Here is a 19,447-nt window from a genome sequence, read left to right on the forward strand (position 1 = left end):
AGAATGAAAGGATTGAGCCAAAGCAAAAACAATACCCAACTGTGGATGTGACTGGTGATAGAAGCAAGGTCTGATGCTGTAAAGTGCAATATTTCTTATACAGACTACATTAAGTCTTCTCTTAATTTATCTTACTATATTAAATCATTCTGCTAAAATTAACTGTACTTCTTCCTCCTGGTCTGATCTTTCTAAAATTCAAAACTAGTTTTTCTGTGCCTGTGTTCAAATAGCTAATTGTTGCTCAGTCAAGAAATTACATTCACACTATAATCTACTACTATTTACATCTACTACCTTATGTCTCTCAGCCTATCTGGGAAGTTTTCAAATGCATCATACTGTTTTGTTAATACATACATATATTTGTTCTCTTACTAGACCTTTGTCTGACATTCAATTCTTCTTGGAAGGAACTCCCTAATGTCTCAAGCCCAGCCCAAGCATTGTTTACTCTATGAAGATTACTCTCACCTTTCCCAAGGACAACCGAAACACTTTCATTTATTCCATAGCTTGTACAAATGTCTGCTATAGCATTTGCTATGGCATTTATTTTAAAACTCAAAGCTTGGAGTCAGTATATACATGCTCCTACTCTCTATTCACAGTTCTGATAAAAGAACTAAACATATGGCAGTTTTTCAGTACATGTATTTTGAATGAATAAAGCCATAAAATATAATCCATCTACCCATCACGTGTTCAGTCATGCCCAGTTCTTTGCAACTCCATGTACTGTAGCTCACCAGGATTCTCTATCCATGGGATTCCCCGAGCAAGAATACTGGATTGGGTTGTCATTTCCTCCTCCAGGGGATCTCCTTAACCCTGGGGTTGAACCTGCATCTCCTGCCCCTCATGCATTGCAGGTGGACATTTTATAGCTTGAGCCATCGGGGAAGCCCAAACAATATAATAAGAACAATGAAAAGTACATCCTTCCATTTATAAAAATTTTAATTCATTCTTCATTCTTCCAGAATCTCCTAAACATTAAAAACTTAACACAAGCTCTGACACTCTAAAGTTAGGATCAGAAGAACACAGTGTAGTATGACAAATTCTTCCTTCCCAAAAGATGTCTAAATATTTGCAATCCTGACTTCAATTTCCAAGGGTCCTGTTAGCTCCTTAAGATGAATATCTCACTTCAAGCCCATGAGATGCAACATGGGCTTGAAGGTCACATCTGAAATCACCTCTGCTCATGACTCAGCTCGGCTGAAGGCTAACAGTTTTCCCAAAGATAGCTGTAAACCCAGTTCCCAAGATAGGTTTGAAGGCTTACCAGAACTGTTTCCATTTTTCTTGCTTCTCTCTCTGTGTCTGCATAAATCCTATAGTGAAGCAGCGTAAATTTTAAATTATATAATTTCTTGATTTCAGCTTAGAGTGAAATTTAGAGAACATTGGCTTTTTATATGCAAGGGTCTCCCCTATTCCAATTCAATCCCTCTACAATTCAGTGGCATGTGCTTAAAACAATCAAAACTGAGGATACATGACTAAAATTTACTCCTGAACAACTTACAGTCAAATTAACCTGAAACATTCAATTATACAGATATAACTGTTTTTCCATTTCAAGGTAATCAGGAATAAACAGCAAGCTATTTTCACAAATGAGAATGATGCTATTTTAAATCAACAAAAATGACTTCTTTCTCAATATAGTATTGCTATTTTATCTATAATTAAAATCTATAGCAGATACCCTTGGAGAAATATAGCATTTAGTTAACATCCAAATGATTAAACATCAACACATTACACAGATATAGATAAAAACACATACACATATTGAAAAGTAATACCCACTGCCTGACATAATGTTGAATTTGCCTTGTTCTGGCAGACTTACAATGTCAACAGGGAAATAGACAAAACAGACTAGAAACACATTTTTTAAAAGAAATGCACATTTTGTTTGGCAAAGACATGCATTTCTGTTTGATAAAAGTCTGCTAGAGGTAGTTGTAGTAAAATGAAAGTCTGAAGCTGGTGGAAACCAACTTTACAGCTGAATATTTTTAGAGTGAAAGAAATAAGGTGGGCTTGTTTCAAGTAGAAGAAAAAGATTGAGATATAAAAGAATAGCAAAGAAGGATTGAGAAAATAAATAGTATAATGAGATTAAGAAGATAAGATGAAAGTTGCAGGCAAATCTGAAAATGGGATGAAGACCTCAAGATTCAAAGGGAAACAAACAAACAAACAAAAAATAAAACTGAGTTAGCAAGTAACTAATAAGCTAATACAAATCCCACTCCACCACAGATACATAACATTAAATAATAAATATTTTCTCTGTGTACAGAGAAGGATGATTTAATACACAAGTGTAAGCTTTCTATCAATGGGTTATGGTAGAAGTGCAGAGATGACAAGTTTCTGCTGGCATCTAGAGTCAAAGGAAGGAGATTATATCCCCTTCTTTGTTGGCTACATTGCATGCAGACCCTGCTAAATAGGGATTGAATGATGCCTTGACTGAACGAGGAAACTTTCAGCTATCCACATAATGCAAATTATCATGAAATGAGAAGCAGATTCTACTAAGAGATTTATTTCCTTTTCAAATGTAATGTTATCTTTATAGCATCATCTACTTCTCAAAATGATTTTAATCATTAAAAAAAATAAGAATGTTAAATTGTTTCTTATTTCTTTTTGTTTTACTTCCTTTCCTAGAAGCAAATTTTATTATAAAGTGATATTCCATTCCTATTAAATAAATTTTAATAACTTTCACAGAAAAGTGGACAGATATCTAAACATAGAGAAAATGTATTTAAAATATTTCATAGATTTGTCTAATGAATGCATGTATGCTTGACTCACTCAGTTGTGTCCAACTCATTGTGACTCCAAGGACTGTAGCCCACCAGGCTTCTCGGTCCATGAAATTTCCCAGGTAAGAATACAGCAGTGGGTTGTCATTTTCTCCTCCAAAGATCTTCCCAATCCAGGGATCAAACCCGTGTCTTATTTCCTATGTCTCCTGCATTGGCATGCGGGTTCCATTTTTTCAAAAAGGCATAGTGCAGTATTTTTTAAAATTAAAACCTGGTACATATAAACTTAGCAAAATTATTTAAAATCATATGAGATAGAGCTTGATAATCCTTTCACTTAAGGTATATAAGTAGAAATTATACCCAAATACTCAGCAATTAAGATACAAATGTCATGCTGAATTACCACTCATATGCGTGTGTATATGTTAGTTGCTTAGTTGTGTAGGACTCTGCTACTCCATGGACTGTAGTCTGCCATGGAACTACTCCTCTGTCCATGAAATTTTCCAGACAAGAATACTGGTGCCATTTCCTTCTCCATGTCACTCATACTTTTAAATTAATTTTTAAACACTATTGTATACAATGATTTTAACTATATGGTATAATTAAATGGAACAATGGAACAAACATTTCAGGCACAAATAAGATGTATCTAATGAAGAAGTTTTATTTTTCATTTAAATATATTATATCAACTGCTAAACAAAATATAATTTCTGGATAATTTCTTAGCCTCCTATTTCAATCTTCCTCTGCATACAAAGCCATGATGTTAAAAACACTTTCTCAAACTTTTTAAGTTGCCACCAATCTTTGATTAACAGAAGTAATGGAACTTGGAAAAGACTATTTATTGAATGATACTAGAATACTTGGCAATCCACATAAGAAAATAATTTAACATTATCTTACCTCACAAACAGAAGCCAGTTCTAAGTATATTAAGAACTTCAGTAAAAAGGCAAAACACCAAGAAAACCAAAATTGAAAGAGACACGTGTACCCCAATGTTCATCTCAGCAGAGTTTATAATAGCCAGAAAATGGAAGCAACCTAGATATCCATCAGCAGATGAATGGATAAGAAAGCTGTGGTACTTATACACAATGGAGTGTTATTAAGCCATTAAAAAGAATACATTTGAATCAGTTCTAATGAGGTGGATGAAACTGGAGCCTATTATACAGAGTGAAGTAAGCCAGAAAGAAAAACACCAATACAGTATACTAATGCATATATATGGAAATTAGAAAGATGGTAATGATAACCCCATATGCAAGACAGCAAAAGAGATGCAGATGTATAGAACAGTCTTTTGGACTCTGTGGGAGACGGAGAGGGTGTGATAATTTGGGAGAATGGCACTGAAGCATGTATAATATCATGTAAGAAACGAATTGCCACTCTAGGTTCAACACAGGATACAGGATGCTTGGTGCTGGTGCACTGGGATGACCCAGAGAGATGGTATGGGGAGGGAGGTGGGAGGAGGGTTCAGGATTGGGAACTCATGTACACCCGTGGCAGATTCATGTTGATGTATGGCAAAACCAATACAATATTGTAAAGTAATTCAGTTCAGTTCTGTTCTGTAGCTCAGTCGTGTCCGACTCTTTGCTACCCCATGAATCACAGCACGCCAGGCCTCCCTGTCCATCACCAACTCCTGGAGTTCACTCAGACTCACATCCATCAAGTCAGTGATGCCATCCAGCCAGCTCATCCTCTGTTGTCCTCTTCTGCTCCTGCCCCCAATCCCTCCCAGCATCAGAGTCTTTTCCAATGAGTCAACTCTTCCCATGAGGTGGCCAAAGTATTGGATATTCAGCTTTAGCATCATTCCTTCCAACGAAATCCCAGGGCTGATCTCCTTCAGAATGGACTGGTTGGATCTCCTTGCAGTCCAACGGACTCTCAAGAGTCTTCTCCAACACCACAGTTCAAAAGCATCAATTCTTCGGTGCCCAGCCTTCTTCACAGTCCAACTCTCACATCCATACATGACCACAGGAAAACCCATAGCCTTGACTAGATGGACCTTAGTTGGCAAAGTAATGTCTCTGCTTTTGAATATGCTATCTAGGTTGGTCATAACTTTTCTTCCAAGGAGTAAGCGTCTTTTAATTTCATGGCTACAGTCACCATCTGCAGTGATTTTGGAGCCCCCCAAAATAAAGTCTGACACTGTTTCCACTGTTTCCCCATCTATTTGCCATGAAGTGATGGGACCAGATGCCATGATCTTCGTTTTCTGAATGTTGAACTTTAAGCCAACTTTTTCACTCTCTTCTTTCACTTTCATCAAGAGGCTTTTTAGTTCCTCTTTACTTTCTGCCATAAGGGTGGTGTCATCTGCATATCTGAGGTTATTGACATTTCTCCCAGCAATCTTGATTCCAGCTTGTGCTTCTTCCAGTCCAGCGTTTCTCATGATGTACTCCGCATAGAAGTTAAATAAGCAGGGTGACAATATACAGCCTTGACACACTCATTTTCCTATTTGGAACCAGTCTGTTCCATGTGCAGTTCTAACTGTTGCTTCCTGACCTGCATACAGATTTCTCAAGAGGCAGGTCAGGTAGTCTAGTATTCCCATCTCTTTCAGAAGTTTCCACAGTTTATTGTGATCCACACAGTCAAAGGCCTTGGCATAGTCAATAAAGCAGAAATAGACTTTTTTCTGGAACTCTCTGGCTTTTTCCATGATCCAGCGGATGTTGGCAATTTGATCTCTGGTTCCTCTGCCTTTTCTAAAACCAGCTTGAACATCAGGAATTTTATGGTTCACATATTGCTGAAGCCTGGCTTGGAGAATTTTGAGCATTACTTTACTAGCATGTGAGATGAGTGCAATTGTGTGGTAGTTTGAGCATTCTTTGGCATTGCCTTTCTTTGGGATTGGAATGAAAACTTACCTTTTCCAGTCCTGTGGCCACTGCTGAGTTTCCAAATTTGCTGCAAAATTAATGAATTAAAAAAAAAAAAAAAACTACATTATAGGTTATGCATTTATGACCAAAGAAAAGAAAGCCCTAAAACAAGGCAAAAGAAAGGGAACCTTAAAAGACAAAAAATAGAAAAATAAAAAAACCTAGAAGACAAAAAAAAAGAATAAACCTTAAAAACTGGCATGATTCACTAAGAATTCAGTTTTTTAGAGTTCATATACAGAAAGTGAAGCACAGCTAACTACACAGAAGAAAATATATTAAATTTTATACTGGTAAAACTTTGAACCCCAAAATATATAAAGAATGCCTGCTAAATTATAGTATCACAATAAACAATGAAATAGAAAAAAATATGCCAAATTCTTAGGCAGTCATTTTTGTGAAGAGGAAAATCTGAGTAGCCAGCAATCTTCTGTTATAATACTAATAATATCAGCAATATGGAACGTAGAAATTAAAAAGCACACTGCATGGTCCAGTAGAGCAAAATTTTCAGCTCTGATAATTTCAGCAACTGAAATGGTTGAAAACTAAAAAGATGACTTCATAGACTGAAGCAATGGAAATCTCATATATTGCTGGAGAATACATAATTTTTTTGAAACCATTGGAAAATAATTTATCTTTTTGTATTGATAAAATAAGAAATATTCTTTAAATATTGAATTTGCATAAGAAACAAGTCAGTAATTCCACTGCTAACTATCAACCTAAGAGAGATCTTTGCACAAACAAATCTGAAGACAGTTTAACAAATTCATAACAGCAATGCTTTTATAGCAAAAACTTGGAGTCAACCTAAATGTCCAATTAGATAATGGAAAATAATATTTTTATCTATTCATTAAATATGTATAGACACACTACCATTAAATAACTTTAAAAGGTATAGAAAGTTCAAGAGTATATTGTTTGAAGCTACCTGTTCATATGACATATTTAAAGAAACAATTAAATAATTAACATGAATTTTAACAATACTGTTAACACATGGATAGGAGAGAGTGACAGCACATAATTGATTTCAACTCTTCAAATTTTTTCTACATGTGTGGATTTACCTGTGTTTATTTTACTACTATTTATCTAAAGGCCATTTGAATGTATTCTAGTTCAAACAAACAAGCAAAAAAAAAAAACTCAAAAATTTTAAATTGAAAAGGACATTATGGGATCTAGTACACAGATATAGTCACCACAACTATTTACCTACCTACCATCATCTATATTTTAATGCACCAAATTTGGGCAACTACTCTTACTTCAACTGAATTTTTTAAAAAATACATTTATTTGGCTGTGTAGGGTCTTAGTCGCAGCATGCTTGATTTTTTGTTGTGGCACATAGGCTCTCTAGTTATGGCACGTGTGCTCTGGAGTGCATGGGTTCAGTAGTTGTGGTGCATAGGCTTAATTGTTCTGCAGCAAGTGAGGCCTTACTTTTGCAATCAGGGACCAAACTGGTGTCCCTTGCATTGTAAGGCATATTCTTAACCCTGAACATTCAGAGAAATCCCTCAAGTGAATATATTCAATAAAAAATGATTACAAACTAGACAGACTTAATACATAAAAAAAAAGCATAAACCACTTAAGTGAAAGTCATTCTTACACATTTAGGATTTTCTACAGTATTTCTGCAGCTTTCTTGGTAGTTCAGTGATAAAGAACCTGCCTACCAATGCAGGAGCAATGGGTCCAATCTGGATCCAGGAAGATCCCCTGGAAAAAGAAAAGGTAACCCACTCCACTATTCTTGCCTAGGAAATCCCATGGAGAGAGGAGCCTGGTGGGCTATAGTTCATGGGGTCACAGAGTCAGACAAGACTGAGGAACTAAAACAACAGCATTTTTTCTGATGTCTGACATTTGAAAATTTAAATCTATTATCTAACGTTTTGAAAAGCAGACATCTCAAGCAGGAGGTAGTATAAATCTGTGTTACTTCTTCCATACATTAAGTGCTTTAGGAGACCATTTTCTTAGAGAAATATTTTATTTATTTTATATAGCCCTTCTATAATATTTATAAAATTATTAACTTGTACTGGCATTTGTATGTAGCTATGAGCAATCATCTCATATATTTTTAAACAGCTATAATGGAAAGTTCACACTAGCAATGAACAGTTACATTAAAGTGTGGTTTGGGCACTGAAATAAGAAAATTCAATATTCTTTTAGAGTAAAAATGATACTGAGGAATTCTCTTAATTCTGTCTAGTAGAAATAAATAAGTTCTGAACTGATTTCTGAGTTAGATACAGTACTTAACTATGATAAATCAAGGTAGACCATTTCTGGATTATTTTAAGAAGAGTGCATATAACATTTGAAGGCCTAGATATATGGAAGAGAAGAACGTACATTGGTAAAGCTATAAGTAATTCTGTTTGTCTATAGAATAAAAGGAAAAGAAGCAGTCATAAGAGAAGATGCTAAAGACATAAGGGTCAGTTACATACAGGAATTGGGAAGCCAACATGGTGTGCTTGGGTTTTATCCTGAAAGTAGTAGAGATATTTCATAGTTCTTTAAGTAATAGAGATTCATTTTCAAACTTGGGCTGTAAATCACACTGTATATGTAGAGTGGTGGGACAACACGGTGAACACAGGAGCAGAAGGTAAAAGACTTTGATTGTAACCCAGGCACACTTATGATAAACAAGGACGATGGAAGTAGTGTGAACCCCCACCAAAAAAAAAAAAAAAAAAGAATGAAAAATTAGTAAGAAATACTGAACTAAACACCTGGAGTAACAGGCAAATTTGGCCTTGGAATGCTGAATGATGCAAGGCAAAGACAAATAGAGTTTTGCCAAAAAAATGCACTGGTCAGAGCCAACACCCTCTTGCAACAACACAAGAGAAGACTCTACACACGGACATCACCAGATGGTCAACACCAAAATCAGATTGATTGTATTCTTTGCAGCCAAAGATGGAGCAGCTCTATACAGTCAACAAAAACAAGACCAGGAGCTGACTGTGGCTCAGATCATGACCTCCTTATTACCAAATTCAGACTTAAATTGAAGAAAGTAGGGAAAACTGCTAGACCATTCAGGTATGACCTAAATCAAGTCCCTTATGATTATACAGTGGAAGTGAGAAATAGATTTAAGGGCCTATATCTGATACACATAGTGCCTGATGAACTATGGAATGAGGTTCATGACATTGTACAGGAGACAGGGATCAAGACCATCCCCATGGAAAAGAAATGTAAAAAAGCAAAGTGGCTGTCTGGGGAGGCCTTACAAATAGCTGTGAAAAGAAGAGAGGCAAAAAGCAAAGAAGAAAAGGAAAGATATCAGCATCTGAATGCAGAGTTCCAAAGAATAGTAAAAAGAGATAAGAAAGCCTTCTTTAGCAATCAATGCAAATAAATAGAGGAAAAGAACAGAATGGGAAAGACTAGAGATCTCTTCAAGAAAATTAGAGGTACCAAGGGAATATTTCATGCAAAGATGGGCTCGATAAAGGACAGAAAGGGTCTGGGCCTAACAGAAGCAGAAGATATTAAGAAGAGGTGGCAAGAATACACAGAAGAACTGTACCAAAAAGATCTTCACGACCCAGATAATCACGATGATGTGATCACTCATCTAGAGCCAGACATCCTGGAATGTGGAGTCAAGTGGGTCTTAGAACGCATCACTACAAACAAACCTAGAGGAGGTGATGGAATTCCAGTGGAGCTATTTCAAATCCTGAAAGATGATGCTGTGAAAGTGCTGCACTCAATATGCCAGCAAATTTGGAAAACTCAGCAGTGGCCACAGGACTGGAAAAGGTCAGTTTTCATTCCAATCCCAAAGAAAGGCAATGCCAAAGAATGCTCAAGGTACTGCACAATTGCACTCATCTCACATGCTAGTAAAGGAATGCTCAAAATTCTCCAAGCCAGGCTTCAGCAATATGTGAACCATAAAATTCTTGATGTTCAAGCTGGTTTTAGAAAAGGCAGAGGAACCAGAGATCAAATTGCCAACATCCGCTGGATCATGGAAAAAGCTGGAGAGTTCCAGAAAAACATCTATTTCTGCTTTATTGACTATGCCAAAGCCTTTGACTGTGTGGATCACAATAAACTGTGGAAACTTCTGAAAGAGATGGGAATACTAGACTACCTGACCTGCCTCTTGAGAAATCTGTATGCAGGTCAGGAAGCAACAGTTAGAACTGGTCATGGAACAACAGACTGGTTCCAAATAAGATTGGCACCCTGCTTATTTAACTTCTATGCAGAATACATCATGAGAAACGCTGGACTGGAAGAAACACAAGCTGGAATCAAAATTGCCGGAGAAATATCAATAACCTCAGATATGCAGATGACACAACCCTTATGGCAGAAAGTAAAGAGGAACTAAAAAGCCTCTTGATGAAAGTGAAAGAGGAGAGTGAAAAAGTTGGCTTAAAGTTCAACATTCAGAAAATGAAGATCATGGCATCCCATGGCATCCCATCTCTTCATGGGAAATAGATGGGGAAAGAGTGGAAACAGTGTCAGACTTTATTTTGGGGGGCTCCAAAATCACTGCAGATGGTGACTGCAGCCATGAATTTAAAAGACTCTTACTCCTTGGAAGAAAAGTTATGACCAACCTAGATATCATATTCAAAAGCAGAGACATTACTTTGCCAACTAAAGTCCGTCTAGTCAAGGCTATGGGTTTTCCTGTGGTCATATATGGATGTGAGAGTTGGACTGTGAAGAAGGCTGGGCACCGAAGAATTGATGCTTTTGAACTGTGGTGTTGGAGAAGACTCTTGAGAGTCCGTTGGACTGCAAGGAGATCCAACCAGTCCATTCTGAAGGAGATCAGCCCTGGGATTTCTTTGGAAGGAATGATGCGAAAGCTGAATATCCAATACTTTGGCCATGCAAAGAGTTGACTCATTGGAAAAGACTCTGATGCTGGGAGGGATTAGGGGCAGGAGGAGAAGGGGATGACAGAGGATGAGCTGGCTGGATGGCATCACTGACTTGATGGATGTGAGTCTGAGTGAACTCCAGGAGTTGGTGATGGATAGAGAGGCCTGGCATGCTGCGATTCACGGGATCGCAAAGAGTCGGACAGGGCTGAGTGACTGAACTGAACTGAACTGAACCTATAGAACTTGTAAATTAAATCAATGTGGGGATGTTGAGCAGCAGGAAGTGTAATGTTTCTGGCTTACATGAAGTAGATAACCTGGTTTCAATAATTTACATGAGGATTGGACACTGGAGATAAATGTGGGTTATTTAATAAAAATTAGATGCTTTATAGGTAGAATATACAAATAACTATGTCAGAAAGAATTTAACAATAATGGCTTGGATTTCAAGGTAGAGATTTGATCAGAACAAAAAAAATGATTAAGTGGTAAAATTGGCAATAAGGAGTAAATATATCCAGTAAAGAAATAACTTTAGAAAAAGTGACATGATGAGAGGAAAAACAGTATATATAAAAATACTACACAACAAATAGTATATAAGAAAAGTGAAGTGAAGTGGCTCAGTCGTGTCTGACTCTTTGAAACTCCATAGACTATAGCCTACCATGCTTCTCCATCCTTGTGATTTTCCAGGCAAGACTACTGGAGTGGCTTGCTATTTCCTTCTCTAGGGGATCTTCCGGACCCAGGGATCAAACCGGGGTCTCCTGCATTGTATGCAGACACTTTACTGCCTGAACCACCAGGGAAGTCCATTTATAAGAAAAGGCTACACAACAAAGAGTTAGGCTGTAAAAGAGGGATAATAAATGCAACACAAAGTATGTAGAAGGGAGATGGGCAATAATGTCAAACGTCTTCAAAGTTGAAGGTTGGTAAGGATTTTGGAATCCTTCAACACTAAAGGTGGTCTCGGAGAGGGAATTTTCAGGGGACTAAATGAAGATGGATACTGAAGTCCAACAACAGTAAATTGAGAGGCATTAAGAAGTAAGTCAGTGGATTTAGATTCACCAAAATTTAGACAGTAAAGGAGAGAACAATTATTTTGCATCTAAAGGGGTTTTAGAGTTGCAGAAGCTTCTTCTATGAGACCTGAGCAGGGTCTGAACACAAGTTTGAAGGATCCATGAGTGAGAAAGAATTTGAAGAGAGATAGGAGCTGATGATAAAGAGAATGAGACCTCTGTAAATCCTGTATAACATAGGCTCCACGTATAGATGAAAGTTTAGTCTGTCCTGGTCTCTCTTTCTGTGTACGTGTGGAAGGGGAAGAGGGGGAAGTATATACAGAGCTAGGTATTCAAATGAGGAAATGGAAACTGTCAAATTAACTGACTTGCATGTAGTAGAATCAGCTTGATACTTAGTGTATGAATTGTGCATTCAACTGTCACATGGGGAGCTCTACAATGAACAGCCATTATGCTTGCTACATCGAAGAGGAAGGAGGATGAGTGACGTGTACTGACCACAACATTTATGCCTCAGAAAGGCTCCCTAGAGACTTGGATAATATGTACTTTTACCTTAGGATACCAAGCTATCAAAATCACTGTGTACTGTGACTATAGCCATGAAATTAAAAGACACTAGCTACTTGGAAGGAAAGCTATGACAAATCTAGACAATGTATTAAAAAACAGAGATATCACTTTGCAAACAAAAATCCATATACATACAGTTAAAATTATGGTTTTTCCAGTAGTCATTTAAGGATGTGAGAGTTGAACTATAAAGAATATTGAGCACCAAAGAATTGATGCTTTTGAACTGTGGTGCTGAAGAAGACTCTTGAGAGTCTCTTGAACAGCAAGAAGATCAACCAGGCAATCCTAAAGGTAATCAAACCTTAATATTCCTTGGAAGAACTGATGCTAAAGCTAAATCTCCAATACTTGGGCCACCTGATGTGAAAAGACAACTCATTGGCAAAGACCCTGATGCTGGGAAAGATTGAGGGCAGGAGGAGAAGGGGGTGACAAAGGATGAGATGGTTAGATGGCATCAGTGGCTCAATGGACATGAGTTTGAGCAAACACAAGCAGGTAGTGAAGAACAGGGAAGCCTGTTGTGGTGCAGTCCATGGGGTCTAAAAGAGTCAGACACGACTTAGTGACTAAACAACAAAAGGCACATCTGAGGACAAGTCTTTGCATAACACTTTCAGCAATTTATGTTTGACTACAAATACTTCACTGCTATTAGAGCTCTTGATAGATGTCTGGATAAGAGGACAATGAGTCTCTCATGATTTGCTTTTTATTTTCACTAAACAAATTATTCAAAGATTAGAGTTATGCTTCATCCAAAAAATCACATTTTAAACATGTTTAAAATGTATTTTTGAGATAATTTAGGACAAATAAAATTCAGAAATATTATTACAAACACATATATGGAATTTAAGGTCATAGAAAGTAACATCATAAACCATCAACAAGCTTTGTTAATAACACCTCAATGCTGAATCTATTTTACCTAGATGTTGTCATTTTCTTTTATTTTATAAAATCCTACTTAATTTTATGTAATGTATTTAAAGCAATCTGAATGAAAAAGCTGTAGGGCAAATGCTATTTTTGATAAGCTACCAAAATGTTAAGTGTCTATTAGCAGTTACTAGCTACTTTAGTGATATACTGATATTTTTAAAAAGCAAAATTATCAGTTCATGTCCAAACAGGGGAATATTTTCAAATATAATTTAGAGAGGTAATAGGTTTAGTTTTCACTTTAAAATGACATTAGTGTATTAGATTTTTGATACCCCAAATTTTTCTAACATTTTCAGGATATGTTAATTTAGAATATATAAAATACAAAGACATTTAAAAGTTAATTAATAAATACAAAATTTGACCAAAAAAAGGTGTTAGAAATTCTATTCTGGTACTTGCCTAAAACAGTGCGTGTTAGTCATTCAGTCATGTCCAACTCTTTGCAACTGCATCGACTGTAGCCTGCCAGGTTCCTCTGTTCATGGGATTCTCCAGGCAAGAATACTGGAGTGGCTTGCCAACAGTGTAGGTAAATAAATGTATGTTCTTTATGCAAGCATTTAAGAAAATCTATATTTCTATATGTTTATAATCATTTTATAAATTTTAAATGGCACTGTACTGATATAGTAATATATATTACTTGCTAAAATGTTAGTTTTTCCTCCACTTATCTAATAAAATTTAACTATAATTATACATGTTGGGCAAAAATTATTTTATCTCCTAGTAACTTTAGACAAGTTAAAAAATTAGGAAGCAAAATATAGGACAGAGGATTATTCAGAAACTCAGTATATATATGAAAATGATAGTCACTAAGGAAAAAAGCAGGTCTTATAAAATATTAAACAGAATATCAAAAGAAGTCTGAAATTAACTTTCTAACTTGCTACTGTTATTAGTGCAAATATATTTTTGTCTTATGAATGAATTATTTTAATATCTTATTTATATTTTCAACAGCTCAATTATATATATACAATCATATTTAAGTATTTACCAGTGTTTACATTTTGCACAGCTCAAAAACTCCCAGAATTGACCTTGATAAATGAAAGTCAATAAAAGTAATGATAAACTTCCAATTAAACCCAAAACCATGCACTATTGAATGATGTCAAATACTTAACAACTAGGACTATGTGCACCGGCCTATCTACCCAAAAAGAACAACAACAACAAAAAGGGGAAAATCAAAGAAAGAAAATAAAAAGAAAAACAAGTGCTGAATTAAACTGGGTAAATTATACCCTTGAACAAACAATATGTATTGAGCGCATTTGTCTACACACTGCCCTACCTTCTGACAATAAAGAAACAATAAGATGTAAGCTCCCAATGATAAACTGAATAGGAAAGGAGAAAAAAAAAAATACATTCTGCTAATTTTAGGAAAATGAAAATGGACAGAATCATGAAAAGAATAAATCAGATGCTTTGATATCTACCATAAAGTGTAGTGAAAGTCACTCAGTTGTGTCCAACTCTTTGCAACCCCATGGACAACTCAGTCCATGAAATTCTCCAGGCTAGTATACTGGAGTAGGTAGCCTTGCCCTTCTCCAAGGGAGCTTCCCAACCTAAGGATCAAACCCAGGTCTCCAGGTCTCCTATACTGTAGGAATATTCTTTACCTGCTGAGCCACAAGGGAAGCCAAAGAATACTGGAGTGGGTAGCCTTTCCCTTCTCCAGGGGAGCTTCCCAATAAGGGATAGAACCCAGGCCTCCAGGTCTCCTGAATTGCAGGTATATTCTTTACTAACTGAGTTACTAGGGAAGCCCTTCTTTATATACCATAAAGAAGGATATGAATGAGAAGTGAGCTGCTTCATACTGTAGGAGACAATTCATCCACAGAAATTATAGGGACCAGATACTTCAAAAGGAACAAGGAAGAAATGGGGTTAATAACAAATTATTTATTAGAAGTCTCTATGAGGATTATTTAGAAACCCCATTCTCCTTCCCTACTTAGGCAGATTTGTTCCCTAAAAACCTGAAACATATTATTTCTGGGCTTGAGAGATGTGATGAGATGCTTGAAAAGTAAACTGACACTTTCCTTAAATCTCAATCCATTATCTCTCAGAATACTGCCAGAAAGGACTGTGCAATCACCTTTGTAGCCATAATCCCAGAGAGAATAAAGTGGAATATCTAGATGCAGACATCTGGTGTCCTTTGTAAAGCAGCAAGTCATTCCTGATCAACAGAAAACCCCCCCCAAAACCACCTCTACTCCCATGCAATCCACTCCAGTATTCTTGCCTGGAGAATTCCATAAACAGAAGAGCCTGGAGGACTACAATCCATGGGGTCACAAATAGTTGGACATGACTAAGTGAGTAACACACACACACACACTCCCACCAGAGCTTTCAATGAATTTCTGAGTCTCATGAAGTTTTATATTTGGAGAATTAAGTATCATGATATATTGTAAAAAGTCCTTAAACATTGCTAGTGTAACAGAAAAAAAAATAAAAAAAGGAAAGAAAAACACCAAAATATTACTTAGAGAAATTGGAAGAAAAATACAGGAGGTAAATGAAATTAACATTAAAACTACTCAATTCAGTCACTCAGTCGTGCCCAGCTCTTTGCGACTCCGTGAACTGCAGCACGCTAGGCTTCTCTGTCCATCACCAACTCCGGGAGTTCACTCAAACTCACGTCCATCGAGTCAGTGGTGCCATCCAGCCATCTCATCCTCTGTTGTCCCCTTCTCCTCCTGCCCCCAATCCCTTCCAGCATCAGACTCTTTCCAATGAGTCAACTCTTCGCATGAGGTGGCCAAAGTACTGGAGTTTCAGCTTTAGCATCATTCCTTTCAAAGAAATCCCAGGGCTGATCTCCTTCAGAATGGACTGGTTGGATCTCCTTGCAGTCCAACGGACTCTCAAGAGTCTTCTCCAACACCACAGTTCAAAAGCATCAATTCTTCGGTGCTCAGCTTTCTTCACAGTCCAACTCTCATATCCATACACGACTACTGGAAAAACCATAGCCTTGACTAGACGGACCTTTGTTGGCAAAGTAATGTCTCTGTTTTTCAATATGCTATCTAGGTTGGTCATAACTTTTCTTCCAAGGAGTAAGCGTCTTTTAATTTCATGGCTGCAATCACCATCTGCAGTGATTTTGAAGCCCCCCCCAAAAAAAAAATCTGACACTGTTTCCACTGTTTCCCCATCTATTTGCCATGAAGTGATGGGACCAGATGCCATGATCTTTGTTTCCTGAATATTGAGCTTTAAGCCAACTTTTTCGCTCTCCTCTTTCACTTTCATCAAGAGGCTTTTTAGTTCCTCTTCACTTTCTGCTATAAGGGTGGTGTCATCTGCATATCTGAGGTTATTGAGATTTCTCCCGGCAAGCTTGATTCCAGCTTGTGCTTCTTCCAGCCCAGCGTTTCTCATGATGTACTCTGCATATAAGTTGAATAAGCAGGGTGACAATATACAGCCTTGACTACCCACATGTATCCTAAAGAGATGAGAAAAAATACTGCTTTCATAATTCAAAGGATGGAGTTGATAAAAAGTGAGGGAAAGGGGATAGAAACAGACATAAAAAGAAAAAGGGATCTTATAAACAAGAAAATAGGATAGCATATCATTTAAATTTAGATTAACTGGAAATAAGATTGAAGAAATATCTGGCTAATGCAAGGAGATCCAACCAGTCCATTCTGAAGGAGATCAGCCCTGGGTGTTCTTTGGAAGGAATGATGCTAAAGCTGAAACTCCAGTACTTTGGCCACCTCATGTGAAGAGTTGACTCATTGGAAAAGACTTTGATTCTGGAAGGGATTGGGGGCTGGAGAAGAAGGGGATGACAGAGGATGAGATGGCTGGATGGCATCACTGACTCGATGGATGTGAGTGTGAGTGAACTCCAGGAGTTGGTGATGGACAGGGAGGCCTGGCGTGCTGCGATTCATGGGGTCTCAAAGAGTCGGACATGACTGAGCGACTGAACTGAACTGAACTAACGTAGATTAGAAAACATAGAAATAGAAAATAGGTTAGATAATGTAAGGAAAATAGATTGCTAATTCATAAATTCTGATATATGACAAACAGGGCTTTCTGAAATAGAAAATGGAAAAAAAATGTGGAAGCTTGTAACTCATACCCTCTATAACTACAGGGTATGAGTTTTCATACTAAATGGGCCCATCAATTGTCCAATGAAAGAAAACATACACATATACACATATATAAAGAGACATGCACATAGATAGAATCATGATTATGAATTTTCTGAACAGCAACAAATAGAAGATCATAAAACTCCCAAGAAGAGGGAAACTGTGACTTCTGTATGGAAAATTAGAGTAACTGTTTTTTGCCTTTTTTTTTTTTTTTTTCACTTTACTATAATAAAGGACTTTATAAAGTAATAAAGAACTTTTACTTTTATTATACTTTAATAAGCAAAACTTTATAATAGAATGCAATATTCTTACTGAAACATTCACTTATTTGTTGCATTCATCTACTTGTCCAATTTCAACTATGAAAATCAAGTTAAGAAAGTCATCTCAATAAAAAAGGGGTCAAACTCATGAACAGATAATTCACATAAAAAACTACTATCCACAAAAAACTATCAAACACATATGTGAAGAGATGTTTTTATCATGATTAATCATAAAATAGACATAAATTAAAAACATAAATTTCACCTGTGGTGATGGTTTAGTCACTAAGTCATGTCCGACTCTTGCAACCCCATGGGCTATAGCCCACCAGGCTCCTCTGTCCATGGGATTCTCTAGGCAATACTGGATCGGGTTGCCATTTCCTTCTCCAAAATTTCACCTGTAATGGTGCCCAAAATAAAAAAAAATAACACTATCAGGGAGCCTGAATAAAGATAAGAATAAATATGCATTGTAATTTTCTTCTGGTAGAAATATTTTTAAAAAATCATCCTGGAAAGTACTTTATTAATATACATCAACTTGAAATCTATATGCACAACTTGACAAACATTTCCACTTTGAGCATTATTTCCTAATGAAACAACTTTATAAACATGAGAATAGGTTTACTATGTACAAAATTAAACTCATAAATCCCTTTTGCATGATAAATATGAATTTGTATAGCTGCATTGTACAAAATATGAATAATTAAACAATTTAAATAACCATAAAGTTATGGTTAAATAATCTTGTTAAATAAGCCTTGGTTTACTTAATATGTACAATGTAGTACTAAGAAACTCAGATATGATTAAGGTATATGTGTGTCTTGCTGCTGCTAAGTGTCTTCAGTCATGTCCGACTCTGTGAGACCCCATAGACAGCAGCCCACTAGGCTCCCCTGTCCCTGGGATCCTCCAGACAAGAATGCTGGAATGGGTTGCCATTTCCCTCTCTAATGTATGAAAGTGAAAAGTGAAAGGGAATTCGCTCAGTCCTGTCTGACTCTTAGCAACGCCATGGACTGCAACCTACCAGGCTCCTCCGTCCATGGGATTTTCCAGGCAAGAGTACTGGAGTGAGGTGCCATTCTTTATCCAATTGATTAAATCAAATATATTTTAAAATTAGGTCAAATATATTTAAAAATTGCTAATTTAAATATATTTAAAAATTTTTACTAGAACTGTTTTTTCTAAGGATCAGTTTACTATACAAATGATTTTCTTCCACGTGTGAAAATGTATAAGTTGTCAACAGCCATTTTCAATACAGAATTTTTTTAAATGAAAACAAATATATTTTAAATTTTTAATTTTTTTAACTTAATGTGACCTGCAGTGGTATTTTGAAAATATTAAATCAGGTTAACAGAATTTCCATTGCAAGTAATTTTGACAAAATTTGTAATAATAAATTTTAAAGGAAAATGACAAAATAAAATTTGTATACATATTAATAGATTAAAATATAGATAAATATATAATCATATTAATAGTGTCTATCTCTGCTTCTTAATTATTGGTTGTTGTTGTTCAGTCTCTAATCATGCCCAACTCTGTGTGACCCCATGAACTGCAGCAGAACAGGATTCCCTCTCCTTCACTGTCTCCCTGACTTTTCTCAAACTCACGTCCATTGAGTCAATGATGCCAGCCAAACATATCATCCTCTGTTGCCACCTTCTCTTCTTGCTCTGTCTTTCCAGGCATCTGGGTCTTTTCCAATGAGTTAGCTCTTCACATCAATAGGCCAAACTATTGGAGCTTCAGCTTGAGCATCAGTCCTTTAAAGTAATACTCA

The sequence above is a fragment of the Capricornis sumatraensis genome, chromosome 18 (genome assembly GCF_032405125.1).
Source record: "Capricornis sumatraensis isolate serow.1 chromosome 18, serow.2, whole genome shotgun sequence".
NCBI classification, from domain to species: Eukaryota; Metazoa; Chordata; class Mammalia; order Artiodactyla; family Bovidae; genus Capricornis; species Capricornis sumatraensis.